The 14,948-nt window shown below is 40.5% G+C and overlaps 1 protein-coding gene across 4 annotated transcripts in view; it reads right to left on the bottom strand.

Moving 5' to 3' along the window:
- The window catches only part of LOC133122919 (alpha-1,6-mannosylglycoprotein 6-beta-N-acetylglucosaminyltransferase B), a 112,541-nt gene that overhangs the window by 17,446 nt on the left and 80,147 nt on the right, over positions 1–14,948 (bottom strand). The window lies entirely within an intron of this gene.

Genomic DNA, 14,948 nt, shown 5'->3' on the forward strand with positions numbered 1-14,948 from the left:
AAGATGCATGCACATCTTTCATAATATTGTTAGCAATATTGATTTTAGGCGTGGCAAAAAAGTTTCACCAATGTTAGCAAACTACCTTGAATTCACATTTTAAAATTGGATACAATTAATCAAGATTGAATCAGAATCCTTTCTTTGAGGGACAGGTTATTAAACCACGCCGGTGAGCCATAAAGAACCTGCTATCGCCAGGCCGCACTCGCTGATACATCTCCCATCCAGTCCGTGACAAGGCCCATCCTTTATTTCATATGGGAACATGAGGCAGCTGGCTACCCACGTCCAGTAGAAAAACATGGAGATGACTTTCTCACTCTCCAAATAATTTCAATTTACAGCCCTGGAAATAATTAAGAGAGCACATTGGATTTCCATTTATAGTTTATGACTATGTGTTTGTGTAAAATTTTACTAGATATTCTTTCATGAACTACTGACCACATTGCATTTAAATTCCAAACAGAAATATTGTAATTCAGGACATTTATCAGCAGAAAATGACAACTGGTCAAAATACAAAAAATGCACAAAGCAGTTATACATGGAATAACACGAACTAAACAAGTATATACACATAAAAATAAAAAATATCCTTTTGTAGGAAGGGCTCAATAATCAATATTTGGTGGATAAGCCAGATTCTGCTTCAAGAAATATGGAGTGGTATTTTTTTTTTCCAGATCTACATCTACAAGCACAGTAGAGACCGTAATCTTGACATCTTTGGTTTGAAAAAAGGCAAGGGATAGTGAGATATCTTCACAACAGCTATATATTAGAATACAAATACACAAAAGAATCATTATTAATTAATGGTGTCAAACACTGAAATTGGTTGACAAATTACAAAATTAAAAATGCTAGAAGGTAAGAGAATACATTCACACCCCTCAATTGAGTTTTCATTTGATTAATTTCAGTTATTCTCTTAGGCATTGTAATTGCATAAGAGACTAAATACATATTAAATATATAAATAAGTACTGCAGATTCAATTAAATATTTATGCTTCTGTTGGCTGCTGATGTGATAATGTTACTCATCCATGCTCAATTTACTATGGTGCAAAACAGCACATTATTAAGCAAAATTCATACCAAAACATTTTGTTGTGACACTATTTTCAGAGGGTGGGAAAATTGGCTTCTGGTTCATTCCCATCCTGTTGAAGTTTGTTTCTACAAAGGGAAATGCTATGATTAACTGTGATTAATTGTAGTACACACACCCACTCACCAAATCAGAGAGCAGGAGAATGCATAATGTCTGTTTGCAACCGCAATATGTTTATAAATTCATCCATTCCGATTCATCCATCTCATGTAAGCCACAACCACACTCCTACAAGAAAAAATAGCTTTGTCTTTTTTACAGTTCGGCCCCAAGAACTATAACTAAACCAAACTGCCTAGGTGGCAGGTATCACATCCTGTTTCTTCATCTTTTTACAGTATTACTTTTGGTACTGATAATTTGCTCAATTATTTTCTGAATGCATATACAGACAGACATTCCAGAAAGGATATTCACTGGGTGCCGTTGCATCTCAGATACCTTTAAGAGCTTTTAAACTCCTGACATTGTATTGATTTGGCATTACTTGTTGTGGCCTGAAGTCTTAATTACAGCTACATCAGATTTTCCTACTGTTAGTCAGACCCAATTCACTGCACTCTCCTACAGCATAGCCACTAAAATATACCATCTTCGCAAGATGAATACCTGTCACACTGTTATAATAATTGACCATCCTTGAGAACACATTGCATTTATTAATATAGGAACACCTGCCACAATATATATGGTTAATTTTTAATCATACAAAAACAGTAGAAGATGTAATATTAGATGCCTGATTTCTGGATTTAGAAATACCAACAGTTATAGCTTCACTACACTGTATATATTCCCATTTCGACAATATACCTAGTGTATAGTGTTCTTAGCAACACATTTTATAACATAATTTCATGTTGATTAATCATCAACAATGTATGTTTCATGCTGTACTAGACGGCAAACAAACCAAATAATGTAAATGATATGAAAATGCTGTTTCAAATGCTTGACGTTCTTTTGCTGGCCAGACCTTAACAACATGGATTGGCTAAAGACTGCAGAATGTGGGAATATTCCTGAAGGAGTGATGTGAAAACAAGTGAAGCACCTGTAGGCTGCTTTACATATCTACATGTACAGATATCACATAGCAACATGTTCATTGATGTCATTTTTGATCAATTATTTAAGATGAATTCAAAGGGCTAACCAAAAGGTAGAAACATTAGACTTTGAAATGGAGTTTATGGAACAACACAGCGGATCACATAGAAAAAGAACAAACGTTAATGGAAGCTTTTCAGAGGCCTTACAATGGCCATGCAAAAATGTAATACTGGTTTGGACGCTGGCTTTATAAAATGTGACAGGATATTTAATGGACCCCATTTACATGCTTTCCTTCCAGTATTTGCATTTTCATCCAAGGAGGATAAATGCAAAGCATTAATTGTGTAGATACCAAGAGCAGCACAGAGACGCTGTAAGACATCCTTAAGACAGCCTGTTGTTAATTGCACATTTTGGATAGTAAATCCCATAGCTGTTTTTTTGCAAACCTTTTGATGATTTTTTTCATTGTGAAATGCACAACAAATCATTCCCCGTGTGCTGTTTTGCACTGTAATCCTTTGTTAAATTAATATGAATTCTCTTTTGCTTTTCCACCCTCTTTATTATCAGTAGAACAGAGGAGAGAGGGTAGGCTGAACACCGATATCCATTTATAATCTCACTTATGCTTGTATTTTTAAGTACAGTGGCTTCAGAAAGTATTCAGACCCCTTCACTTTTTGTAGATGCAATACATTGATAAAAACCAATCTACACTCAATAACCTATAATTACAAATAACCCATAATTACAAAGTGAAAAGAAGTTTTAGAATTTTTTGCAAATGTATAAAAATCTAAAACTGAAATCTCACATTTATTCAGACCCTTCAGTACTTTGTATAAGCCCCTTTGGCAGCAATTACAGCTTTAAGTCTTCTTTGGTAAGTCTCTACAAGCTTTGCACACCTAGATTTGGGCAGTTTATCCCATTCTTCCTGGCAGATCCTCTCAAGCTCTGTCAGATTGGATGGGAAGTGTCTGTGAACTGCCATTTTCAGGTCTCTCCACAGATGTTCTATGGGGTTGAAGTCTGAACTTTGGCTGGGCCACTCATCCAGCATTGTCTCGGCAGTATGCTTCCGTTCATTTTCGTGCTGAAAGGTGAGCTGTCGCCCCAGTCTGGCTTTTTCAATTTTTGTCTCATCAGACCAGATAATCTTTTTCGTCATGCTCTTTCCTGAGTCCTTTAAATACCGTTTGGTAAACTCCAAGCGGGCTGTCATATTCCGTCTAGCCACTCTACCATAAAGCCTGATTGATGGAGTGCTCCTGAGATGGTCCTACCAGCAGGTTCTCCCATCTCTGCAGAGGACTTGGAGCTCCGTTAGAGTGACAGTTGGCTTCAGGGTCACCGCTCGGAGCAAGGCCATTCTTGAACGGTTACTCAGTTTGGCTGGACAGCCAACTCTAGGAAGAGCTGGTGGTTCCAAACATCTTCCATTTCCCACCGAGGCCACTGTGCTGCTGGGAGCACTCAAAGCGTTAGAAATGGTTTTATACCCTTGCCCTGATCTATGCCTGGCCACAATTTCATCAGGGAGGTCCACAGAGAGTTCACTTGGACTTCATGGCTAGGTTTTTGTCCTGACATGCAGTGTAAATAGTGGGACCTTATATACTGTACATCCAATCAGTTCACTTTGTCACAGGTGGACTTCAGTCAAGTTCTAGACACATCTCAGGAATGCACCTGAAGACAATTTTGAGCGCCACAGCAAAGGGTCTGAATAATTAGGTAAATGAGTGCCTTTTGATTTATGCTAAATTTCTAAAAACGTTTTCATTTTTTACTTACTTTACTTACTTTTTCATTATGGTTTATTGAGTGTAGATTGATGGGCAAAAATGGAAGGGGTCTGAATACTTTCTGTATATATACACACATATTTGTAAAGGTATGCATATCCAAATATGTCAGGTAGATTGGTCATTCATGACTGATAGTGAAAAGTGACTTCATTTGCGGTATGTCCACTGAGTTGTACAATGCATTCAGGAGCTAAACCAATTTTGATACAGACGAAACCTAAATCAGTCCATAAGTATTTGGACAGTGACACAATTTCTGTTGTCCCGAGTCTCTACTCCAGCATTTTGCATTTTGAAAAAAGCAATGAACATGCGGACAAAGTGCTGTCATTTCATCTGAGGGTAGTTGCATTTATATCAGGTGAAGCCTGTAGGAATTGCAGCCCTTATATACATAGTTCTCCCATGTTATTCCTCCTGATTGATGTTAATGAGAGCTGCACAAATGTGAAGATCGCTATGTTAACAGTACAACACACCAATCATTTCGGTAAGTATAGCTGCGCCAGTCTGAGAACAGGGAGAGCCGAGCCTATGTGGAAAACAGAGCCATCTATAGCCGATGGCTGCCTAGCAACACACCACTACACTAATGATGCCATGCTGGGATATTCTTGAAGCACAGACTGAAATGATTTCAATGCGGAGCGTGTTCTCATGCGGTCCGTGGAACATCAGCTGTCCTGTGAAATGAGGCTGTGACAGTTACTGTACGCCACAAAGGCTCAACTTGCCTTTTGAGCCCCAATGGACACCATGGGATGAACTGAGACAAGAGCAATCAAAGGCTCAGTGGACCAGGTGCACTAGTGGAGACTCAGGCTGAGGACAGAATCCCATGAGACTGCATCACTGCCCTGGTTCAAAGCACGCATTACAGATGGTCAGATTGTATCGCGCAGATAGGCTTGTATCTTAATTGCGGAAAAGTTGTGTATGCAGTATGCCAAGATTCATGGTGGAACAAAAAAGTTCTGTTCACTCAGGAACCCCTTTTGATTCAAGCAATGTATTCTCTTCAAGTATTCATCGGCCTTCACCCTGAAATTACCCAGATTTGTTTACATGATTGATGTTACTTCATCATTTTTTAAAAGCTGAAACTACTCAATTTACTTCATACAACTGATACATTTGCAGTCAAAGGTGGATGATAATTGTGTGATACATTCTGAGTGGTATCAAAACTGACTTTGTAGAAGGGAGAAGGAATATAAGAATTCTAAATATGCTGTTTAGTACTCTATAAATAAGTTGATATTTGAATCAAGTTTGTCCTACCATCACTTTTAAGGGAAATTGGACGGTATGACCCAGTAAGAAAAACACAAGCAGTGTTTAAAACTATGCAAATTGTGTTGAGTCATGGCAGAACAAATACAGTACCGTGTTGTTGCAACAAAGCCCTTTTCATGCTGTTAGAAGCTTTATCGGAGACTAATGACAGACTAGTGGAGGGTGAACGGAACGTGCCAGTTAAATCTATAGTGTGAATCAGACACATATCATCCTAAAGTCTTCTTTTCCAAAGCCTTGTCTGTTCAGGCTGAGTCAGGGATAGAATGCCTGTCTCAGCAGATCAGAGAAGATTTTTTTTATTCAAGAGTTTGAAATAATTAATGGATGATAGCCAGAGGAACTAAAGGATAATTTTCCCATTTTTTAAATAAATTTTATCTCTATACTTAAAAAAAAAAAGTAATTCCCTGTGAAATGGGTCTGTATTAGATATTAGATATGTATAGAATAAGTAGTAGAGCTCCCTGGGAGAAGGCAAACAGTTTTTCCTCTAAGAGCAGAAGATTCCAGCTGGTAGTCAATTGCAGCTTTTGATCTATTATAATTTCCATTTGTAAATACACTACCTTAATATTTGCACTGGCTGCAAGGGTATACTGGGAAGAAGATAACACAAATAGTATTATTCTTCAGCAGCAAACTACGTTTTTATAAGTTTTTATTAGTTTTATTTTATTATTCACGATACAAATATTGTGAATTTGTTACAGGTGCCAGTTAAATTTCTGATGGTGAACCCTCTGGACTTCTGACCTCAAACACAAAAATATAATGAGTCGATATTGTTCTTCATTTTGGATTCTTTCTTAATTTTCGCAGTTTAAATTTTTTTTTTGAATCCCATCATGTGGGCCAACCCCCCCTCTGAATAAGGAGGTGATATAGTGTTCTTTTATAATAAAAGTGTGTTATATATCATGGTCATACATCATAAATGATCATTCAATCAAGCAGACACAAAAACCAGAATCTGCAGGCATTATATGATTAAAAATGCACATACATGAATAGATTGATAGATGTTGAGATATTGAGTGATAAATAATGAATGTTTTTTTCTCAATTCCAGCAGTTTCAACAGCTATCACCCTCATTTAATGTCCGAGATATCAAACAAAAGCTTGTCTTTCCCATGGTACTGCAACAAATGCCCCAATATCAAGTTTAAAAAAACATCAAACAGCAGAATATTCCAGGGCTAAAATGTAGAATGGCAGACCTAGATACAGGACTCTGATGCAAAATGTTAACTAGTTAAAAGGGGGACACCCCCTCTTCTCCTGGCCCATGCATACTTACTTAATGAATACTCAACTTATTATGGAAATGTCATAATGTGCTACTACAGTACGTACAGAGACAGGCCGTAATTAAACCAAGTTACAAACCCAGCAGTGACACTTTGGCTTCCACTTTATTCTGGTATGGCCTGACCCAGAATATCCAACATAGAGCTTCATTTCTAGGGTACAGAATCCTATGAGTATGGAGAATGCCAGTGTGGGGTTTCCCAGGCCAAAACCGTAGACACACGTGCTCACACGCACTTGCTCATACACGTGCTCACACATGCACTCACACACCCACACACACACCCACACACACACACACACACACTCACACCTCAAATGGCAACAGTCCCAGTTCCTATTCTCTATGTCTTATCTTCCGATCACTCTGGCCCACCCTTTTGAAGTTCCTCAGGCCTGAACTGGCCAAATGGTGAATTAGAGTTTAGACTGCATATATTCAAAGGACTATAACAGGGCATAAAGCCTAAATTAACACAAAATCTTCAGTGACAAGATCTTCTGCTCCACTTCAAATATCAGTTAGCTATTTTAAAACTCTCTGTGAGAACTTCATGTGTCAGCATGAACCTGACTTTGTAATACCTTCTTACCTGTGCCATCTGATTTTGAATGTAAATTATCTTATGAAGTTTGCCTTATTAATTCCATATACCATTTTAATTACACCAGTGAAATCTGCATCTCTTTGCTAGGGAAAGGATTAAATCTAGTTTTGTAACACATTTGTTTCAAAACCTCATCAAATTAGGCTTGCATAATGAAATTATTTGAGTTTTCTGCCAGTTGCAGAGATAATTCCATTGTGTTGGCTTCAGAACTCCCAAATCAAGTCTTGAGAACAAGTTTCAAGCATATATAAAAGAGAAGATGGTGTTCGACCCCACATCTATCAGCGACCAATCGTCAGTGGTCATACACAACTTGGACATTGGGTGTTCATCTAGTGGAGTGACTTGGAAGATCCAAGATCTTTTTGACTAATTGATGTTTTGTGTCAAGTTGCTTCTCTACACTGCCATAGTTGAAAGCATCCTGCACTATGGCATTTCAGTTTGGTTTAGCAATCTCTCATTTTGGCTGAAGGCCCAGATTGCCCACCTGATGGAGAGCTATGGAGAGTCAGGCAAAATACTAGCCTCCAGTTCATATTTCAGAAAACCATCCTCACACAGTGCCATTCAATTATTTCACATCCCAGCCATGTTTTAGACAATGAATACCATCTCCTCCCCTCGGGCAGACGGTTCAGGAACCCCTTGACTAGATTTAACAGACACAAACACTCCTTTTTCCCTCTATCTATCAAAGCCCTGAATAGCAGATAGGCTAAACCATTCATCCAGACATAGAAGAGGCAGGGGATGCAATGGTTCATGTAAAAAAACTGCACTGTTCAGATGACTACCCACAGTTCATTTTGGTTCCTTCAAAAAAGTTTTATGTCCATCTTTTCAAAATAAGTACTCAAAACCTCATGTCCTTTTTAAAAAAATGTCTGGTAAAGGTTACATTGCCCATTTCTATTTGCCATAATGCATAAATGATGTGCTGCCACTACTTCGCTGGAACACTCCAAGGTGCTCAGAAAGATGAAAGCATAAAAAAATGATGAAAGTATGTAAGTATAAATGAGGGATTCTTGCACAGTTGGGTGAAGAATTTCACCGATAAAATTGAAAAAATTCAAAACAACCAATCAGTAAACACCTCACAGTTCATAATCCAACAGGATACCTTGGTGGGAGGAGTTCAGACATAACAAGGTGGGAGGGTAACTAACAGGCTGCTAATAGTCAGCTTAAATAAATAATTTAATTGTAAAGTCCTCATTCATGCATTTAGGAAATAGACGTACAAATTATGAATCCAGAAAGCCTCCTTTCGTCTTCTCAGATAACCCATGTCACTCTTAATTTGTTCAATGCAAACGAAAGTAAAGGAAGAAGGATTTTGTCCTTTTGACTCTTTAACCCCTTAAGTAGCGCCCCTTTTCTTGACACACGCTTGAAAAATGACATACCCAAAATAAGGAACCGTCAACGCTAAAGAAATGCCATATACACATAGAACCATGAGTTTTAAAACAGTATATCCTGTTACCATAGTGATTGTAAATTGCACCGAGCAAAAAAAAGGAATGAATGCAAAAAATACCCTCACCAGCCCAGCCCAGGGCCGGTGAGACTCAGGGATTAAAGTGTCTGGCCAAAGGAATTCTCATATCATATCTTTTGATTTAACTTCATTCGATATCATACAACACTGAAAATAAGGAATACAAAGGTCAGTTAACTGTTGCTTTCTTTACAAAATTCCACCAAACTATAGCACAGGTCAATTTGCAGAATTTCAGCTTGGAGCTGAAGCACCAGTCAGTTGGTCAGTTTGGGAGCATTATGAATGGAGCGAGTAGATAAATTATTTTTTTTTTTAACATTAATAGCATTTGGCAGACGCTCTTATCCAGAGCGACGTACAGTTGATTACACTAAGCAGGAGACAATCCTCCCCTGGAGCGAAGCAGGGTTAAGGGCCTTGCTCAAGGGCCCAACGGCTGTGCAGATCTCATTGTGGCTACACCGGGGATCGAACCACTGACCTTGCGTATCCCAGTCATGTACCTTAACCACTATGCTACAGGCTGCTCCCTATAAAACATTCCTATTTCTAATGAAAGCACATCGAGCATGGTGGCCCATTTACATTGACATGACCCTGGAGTGTCCGTTACCGGCGCAAGGGAGAGAGAGCCAGGGAGAGAGCACGGTATGTAAACACCCTCTCCATGCAGATTCACACAGGCAAAAACTATAATGTGGGTATTTTCTATTTGAAATAACAAACTGACACTTTTCCTTTTGACAAAAAACCTGTCTTGTTCTCAAGGTTTGATAATGTCTTGAAAAAATAGTTTTTGTCAAATAAATGCAAATATATTAGAATTAGCAATGGTACTTTTTTCTGCTGAAAACATGCAGAACCGAAATGAACCATAACACCAAAACTGTGAACCGGCACGAACCATTAGTATTGTGCACCCCTAAAAAAGACCTGTTATGAGAACTAACATAACTTTACTGAAAAAAGTTCGCAAAACTTTTTCCTGGGTTTCAAGCAACCAAAGCTAATTTGTTCCATTTATACTATAAAACACTGGGAGAAATGTAATCGGTCAAAGTCGAGCCAAGCCACTGTTGCTAAGCAATCCGTCACCTTGCCAACCAAGTGAGGATGGAAATTTTTTCATGTGAACAATTTGCTACTGCTCACGCAATAAAACAATTACAATGACTGGGGTGCTGTACAATGTTATAAAGAAAAGTAAACCCATTCTGCATGGATCACATACAAATATCAGCTGTGTATATGGGCAGAAGGCATCATTTTAACTTCCTCAAAGTAATAAACACATAATAGGGTTCTGTCCTTTCAGTTCTGTCCTTGGGTGCTAAAGAATATATACACATACACAGTAAAATGCAAGTATTGTGACAGTTAGTCAAATTGCTTGTTTTTGCTTTGTACTAATCACATTTGCATTTTCATATCAAACAATGACTATAAGGCAAAATTCACAATGCCTGAATTTATTTGTGGTCCATGTGGATTTCAATAGACTCTGAAGTACTAATGTTGTCTTTTTGCAAGCTTATTGAGAAACAACATTCCTGTATACTTTTAAACGGCTGGCCGGATTAAAATGAAAATTTTTGTTTTTAAAAGCTCATAGTTCAAGGAGTCTGAATAGTTTGACCTCGTTTTAAAAGTAAAAAGAAACTTTTAATTTCCCCTTAAGACTTGAACTGTAAATTACCAGTTCATGTTTAAAAAATAAGCTCATTAAAATTTTCACTTTGTTCACAATATTGTTGTGATGAATTCTTATATTTCTGGTTTCTGTGGGTATGGGTGTGTGTGCTTCCATTTTAAAGAACTGTATGTACAGTATAGATAATTAGATGATGATGTGGGGGTCTACAGTCTCAGTGTGTGAGAAAGACAATGGTCTTCAGCTGCTGCAGCCCATCCACTTCAAGGTTCAATGTGTCATGCATTCAGAGATGCTCTTCTGTTGTAAAAATAACCTTTTACTTCGTTGCACATTTGTGGCTTTTCTGTTAGCTTGAACACGTCTGCCCATTCCTCTCTGATCTCTCCGATGAACAAGGTGTTTTCTGCAATGGAACTGCAGCTCACTGGATGTTTTTGGTTCATCTCACCATGGTCTGTAAACTCAAACTGTAGAGCATAACAATTCCAGGAGAGCAGAGGTTTCTGAGATGCAGAAACCACCAAATCTGACAACAACAATCATACCACGGTCAAAGTGCATTTGCTTACTGTATGCCCACACACACGCACACGCACGCACACATACACACACAGACACACACGTACAGTATGTAGCATGTATGACTGTATACACCTGCAGCAAGGCAGGGCATCCTTTTTTTAGCAATTTCTGGATTTTATTCAATTCATTCTAGCTTGTTTATTTACCAAATTTGGCATCAACCAATGCTACTAATAACTCATAATAAACAAGTTATATATGGAAATTCTGCAGAGTAAACTGCAGAGTAAATCACGCTGGAGTTAGCCAGGGTATTTAATTGAAAATAAAATAATGTGAGCAACAAATAGGGAGTACTATAACCTGAAAAAGTGCATTTTCACCAAAAGTTTCACCACCAGCTTAAAAGCATGCGATTAAAGGTGAGAATGTTAAACTGTTTAAATGCTAGTCTGTATCACTTTGTTTTTTTACATGCTCATTACCTACGCTGGCCTTAACACTGAAACCTGCAGTTAGGGACACGAGGATAGATACTGTGGAAATAATTATGTGTGCTTTAAAGAGTGCTTCAGCAAAGCAAGATCCATTAAATAGAAGGAGACGAAATATCTGTTGATCGACAGCCCCCCGGGGCGTCCTGCTAAGGTGCAGCTGCACACGCACACACACAACCACACACAAACAAACCCAACCAACACTATTTTTCCCTCCGCAAACTTACAGAATTCACCCTAATTCCAGCCACCCTGTCAGAAGAGTGGAATTAACACTGCCATCCATGCTGTTCAGACTTGATCCCCTTTCATAAGGGAAGGGATGATCTGATGCTAAGCACAGAGATTTCCAGAAAGACTGCTGAAAAGACTCCATCTAACCCTGGCTGTTCCCACTACAACACCACCTCGCCTCCCCTCCTCTTCTTTTCCTCTCCCTTGACTGCACATATTAGCTTTCAGCTCAAGACCTATTAAATGCTTTCTTGAAAAAAATAAATAACAAAGGCCAGATCAAACAGGGCCATTTATAATGGAAGCAAAAGAGTTTACCCAGGGAATTCACCTGTCCTGTAATGTGCAATAAACCTTCCAGCCCAGACCCCCACAATTCTGTCAAAATTGTATCAAATCAGCCAAGGGCTAAGACCTTGAAATTGCTCAGCCAATCAGAGAGCAGGAGGGCATGCCTGGTGGAAAATATCATTATCAGTGTCAGCTGCATGAAATTAACCCTGTGGCAGGAGCAACACAGACAGTGATTTGCAGTGGGCTTACGCATTTATGCTCGAATTCATAATTCATAGTAACTCTAATTTGCTTTAATTCGCTGCTTTTCAGACTGAATCTGTCTCTTGTGCATTTACCATTGCTTGCGAACACTACAGATAAAAGCTACTTCGTTGCCATCAGTGTTTCTTTAGTGTTCAGAGATTCGGTTTTGCCTCGTGCGTCTTGTACTGTCGCAGATAATTATTCCCAAAAAGCAGGGGAACATTGGGGGCTTCCGGCTGGTCTTTAGAGGCCTTTAGATCACAAATTATTCTCAAAGATGACTTAAACCTCTATTTGCTTTTCTTTACTCTTCACATTTCCAATGCAGTGAGTATATTTCAACGTCACTGTGCATAATAACTGGCTTTACACTGCTGGGACTGGCTCTCTTATTTACCATCATCGGTTAACACTAGAGAAACAATGAGACTCCGTGCCAAAGCGGAGCAAAATCAATTATCTTTCAGAAGCAATTGAAGACAACTAGGTTTTATGTGCAAGTGCATTGCAAGTGACAGCCAAAGCTCCTTTAATCCAGACTCCACTAGCTGACAAAAGAACCCAAATTGTTGAAAAGAGAGCTCAATGTACACATTTGGTTTTCATCTCCACGCAGGTCTGTGAGTCAAGGTGACATGAGCATCTTGTGATACCTCTCGCCGTTAATGTCTGACTGAATGGCTGAATGAACAACAGGAGCATTCAGATCAGCGGAGAGATCTCCCCGGTCACACGCCACCTTAGAAACCTGCTCTTATCTGGTACGGCACAGCGTGGCAAACCACAGGGAGGTACAGAGTGAGCGAGAGACACATTAAACATTGATGACAGATGTTACTTTAAGTGTACCTGCTCGCTGCATGCCGGATCTCATGCAGACGGATAGGCCGTCCGCTGGGTGGAAGATTTAAAACTGTGTGGTGATCTGAGCCACTGGTGGAATATCTTACTGCGATCGAAGTGAAGGCTGGTTTAAGGTTAAATTATTATTCAGCCGAGGCCTTGGTCATTTACACAGAGGCCTGGCGCAGCACAGCTGGGCTGTCTCCCTGAAGGATTCCCGTTCGGAATGAAGGGACGTATAATAAATCACGCCCTGGGACACAGCGGGGAACATCCTGTACTAATCCCCGGCCCAACCCTGCTCAGAGACCCCCCATCCTGTCACTCCCAGCCCCATGTACCCTGGCCTAGCCCCCCTCACAGCCCTGTGTACCCTGGCCTAGCCCCCCTCACAGCCCTGTGTACCCAGGCCTAGCCCCCCTCACAGCCCTGTGTACCCTGGCCTAGCTCTGCTCACAGCCCTGTGTACCCTGGCCTAGCTCTGCTCACAGCCCTGTGTACCCTGGCCTAGCTCTGCTCACAGCCCTGTGTACCCTGGCCTAGCTCTGCTCACAGCCCTGTGTACCCTGGCCTAGCTCTGCTCACAGCCCTGTGTACCCTGGCCTAGCTCTGCTCACAGCCCCGTGTACCCTGGCCTAGCTCTGCTCACAGCCCTGTGTACCCTGGCCTAGCCCCGCTCCCAGGCCCGCTCCCAGCTCCGTGTACCCAGGCCTAGCCCCCCCTCACAGCCCCATGTACCCCGCTCCCATCCCCCCTCACAGCCCTGTGTACCCCGCTCCCAGCCCCCCTCACAGCCCCATGTACCCCGCTCCCAGCCCCCCTCCCAGCCCCGTGTACCTCGGCCTAGCCCCGCTCACAGACCCTCCATTCCTCCGTCCTGTCAGTCCCAGCCCACAGTGCCCAGATGCTGCAGGGAGAGAGATAACTGGACAGCCCCGTCGGCTGGCCCTCTCAGGACTGTAAATTCAGTGCGGAGGAATCGATAATGGCGCCCTGGTATCAGATAGGTTTGATTTAGGACTGGCTGCTATCGCTATTCAGCATCTTTAACAGACCATACGCCTCGTGCGGAAATTAAAAGTATTGGAAGCACATCACACTAAAGCATTATTAATGAAGCAGCACTGGGCATACGCATAAAACAAAAGTAATTAAACAACCTTGAAGGTTCGGCACACTCTGATGTTGATTAATGATGTCTTTTGGTTCCTGGGGCGGTGTGCGTGTGTGTCTGTGTTGGTGTTGGTGTTGGTGTGTGTGTGTGTGTGTGTGCTTGGGGCTTGGGTGTGTATGTGCGTGCGTGTGTGCATATGTGTGTGTATGTGTGTGTGTACTTGTGCTTGTGTGTGTGTGTGCTTGTGCATGTGTGTGTGCTTGTACATGTGTGTGTGCTTGTGCATGCGTGTGTGCTTGTGCATGTGCATGTGCATGTGCGTGTGTGTGTTTGTTTTCAGTAGCTCTCGTCTCCTAATCAAAGGAGATCTGGAGGCCCACATGAATGGAAAAAGATTTATAAATAAAACTAATTTTACACTAGCACACAGAAGCTTCAGTTAATATATAATAAAATCATAAATTATTTGCAAAGCAATGGATTACTACAAACCCACATGTTTTGCAATAACCTAATGCACTAGGTCTGTCTGTCAATATTGCGCTTGCATATTCATTATTCTAACTGCAATATAAAGCAACTTAAACACACAATAAAATATACATTTAAAAAGGTAATCCTGTAAAGGTAACTGTTTTCAGAACAAACCACACAGCTGTGCAGAACAGTGAACAGGGATGAATAGGTGCAACTGTCAGGCTGCTGGGTAGAACCTGTGTAAAACTGGGTTCCGCACCCTTGTAAGTCAGCTAAGCAAATGAAGAAGCCAATGTAAACTATCCTCACAGGGTCGGTCAAAACACAAATATTAATCCAGAATGT

This window comes from Conger conger, chromosome 2 (assembly GCF_963514075.1).
Source record: "Conger conger chromosome 2, fConCon1.1, whole genome shotgun sequence".
NCBI classification, from domain to species: Eukaryota; Metazoa; Chordata; class Actinopteri; order Anguilliformes; family Congridae; genus Conger; species Conger conger.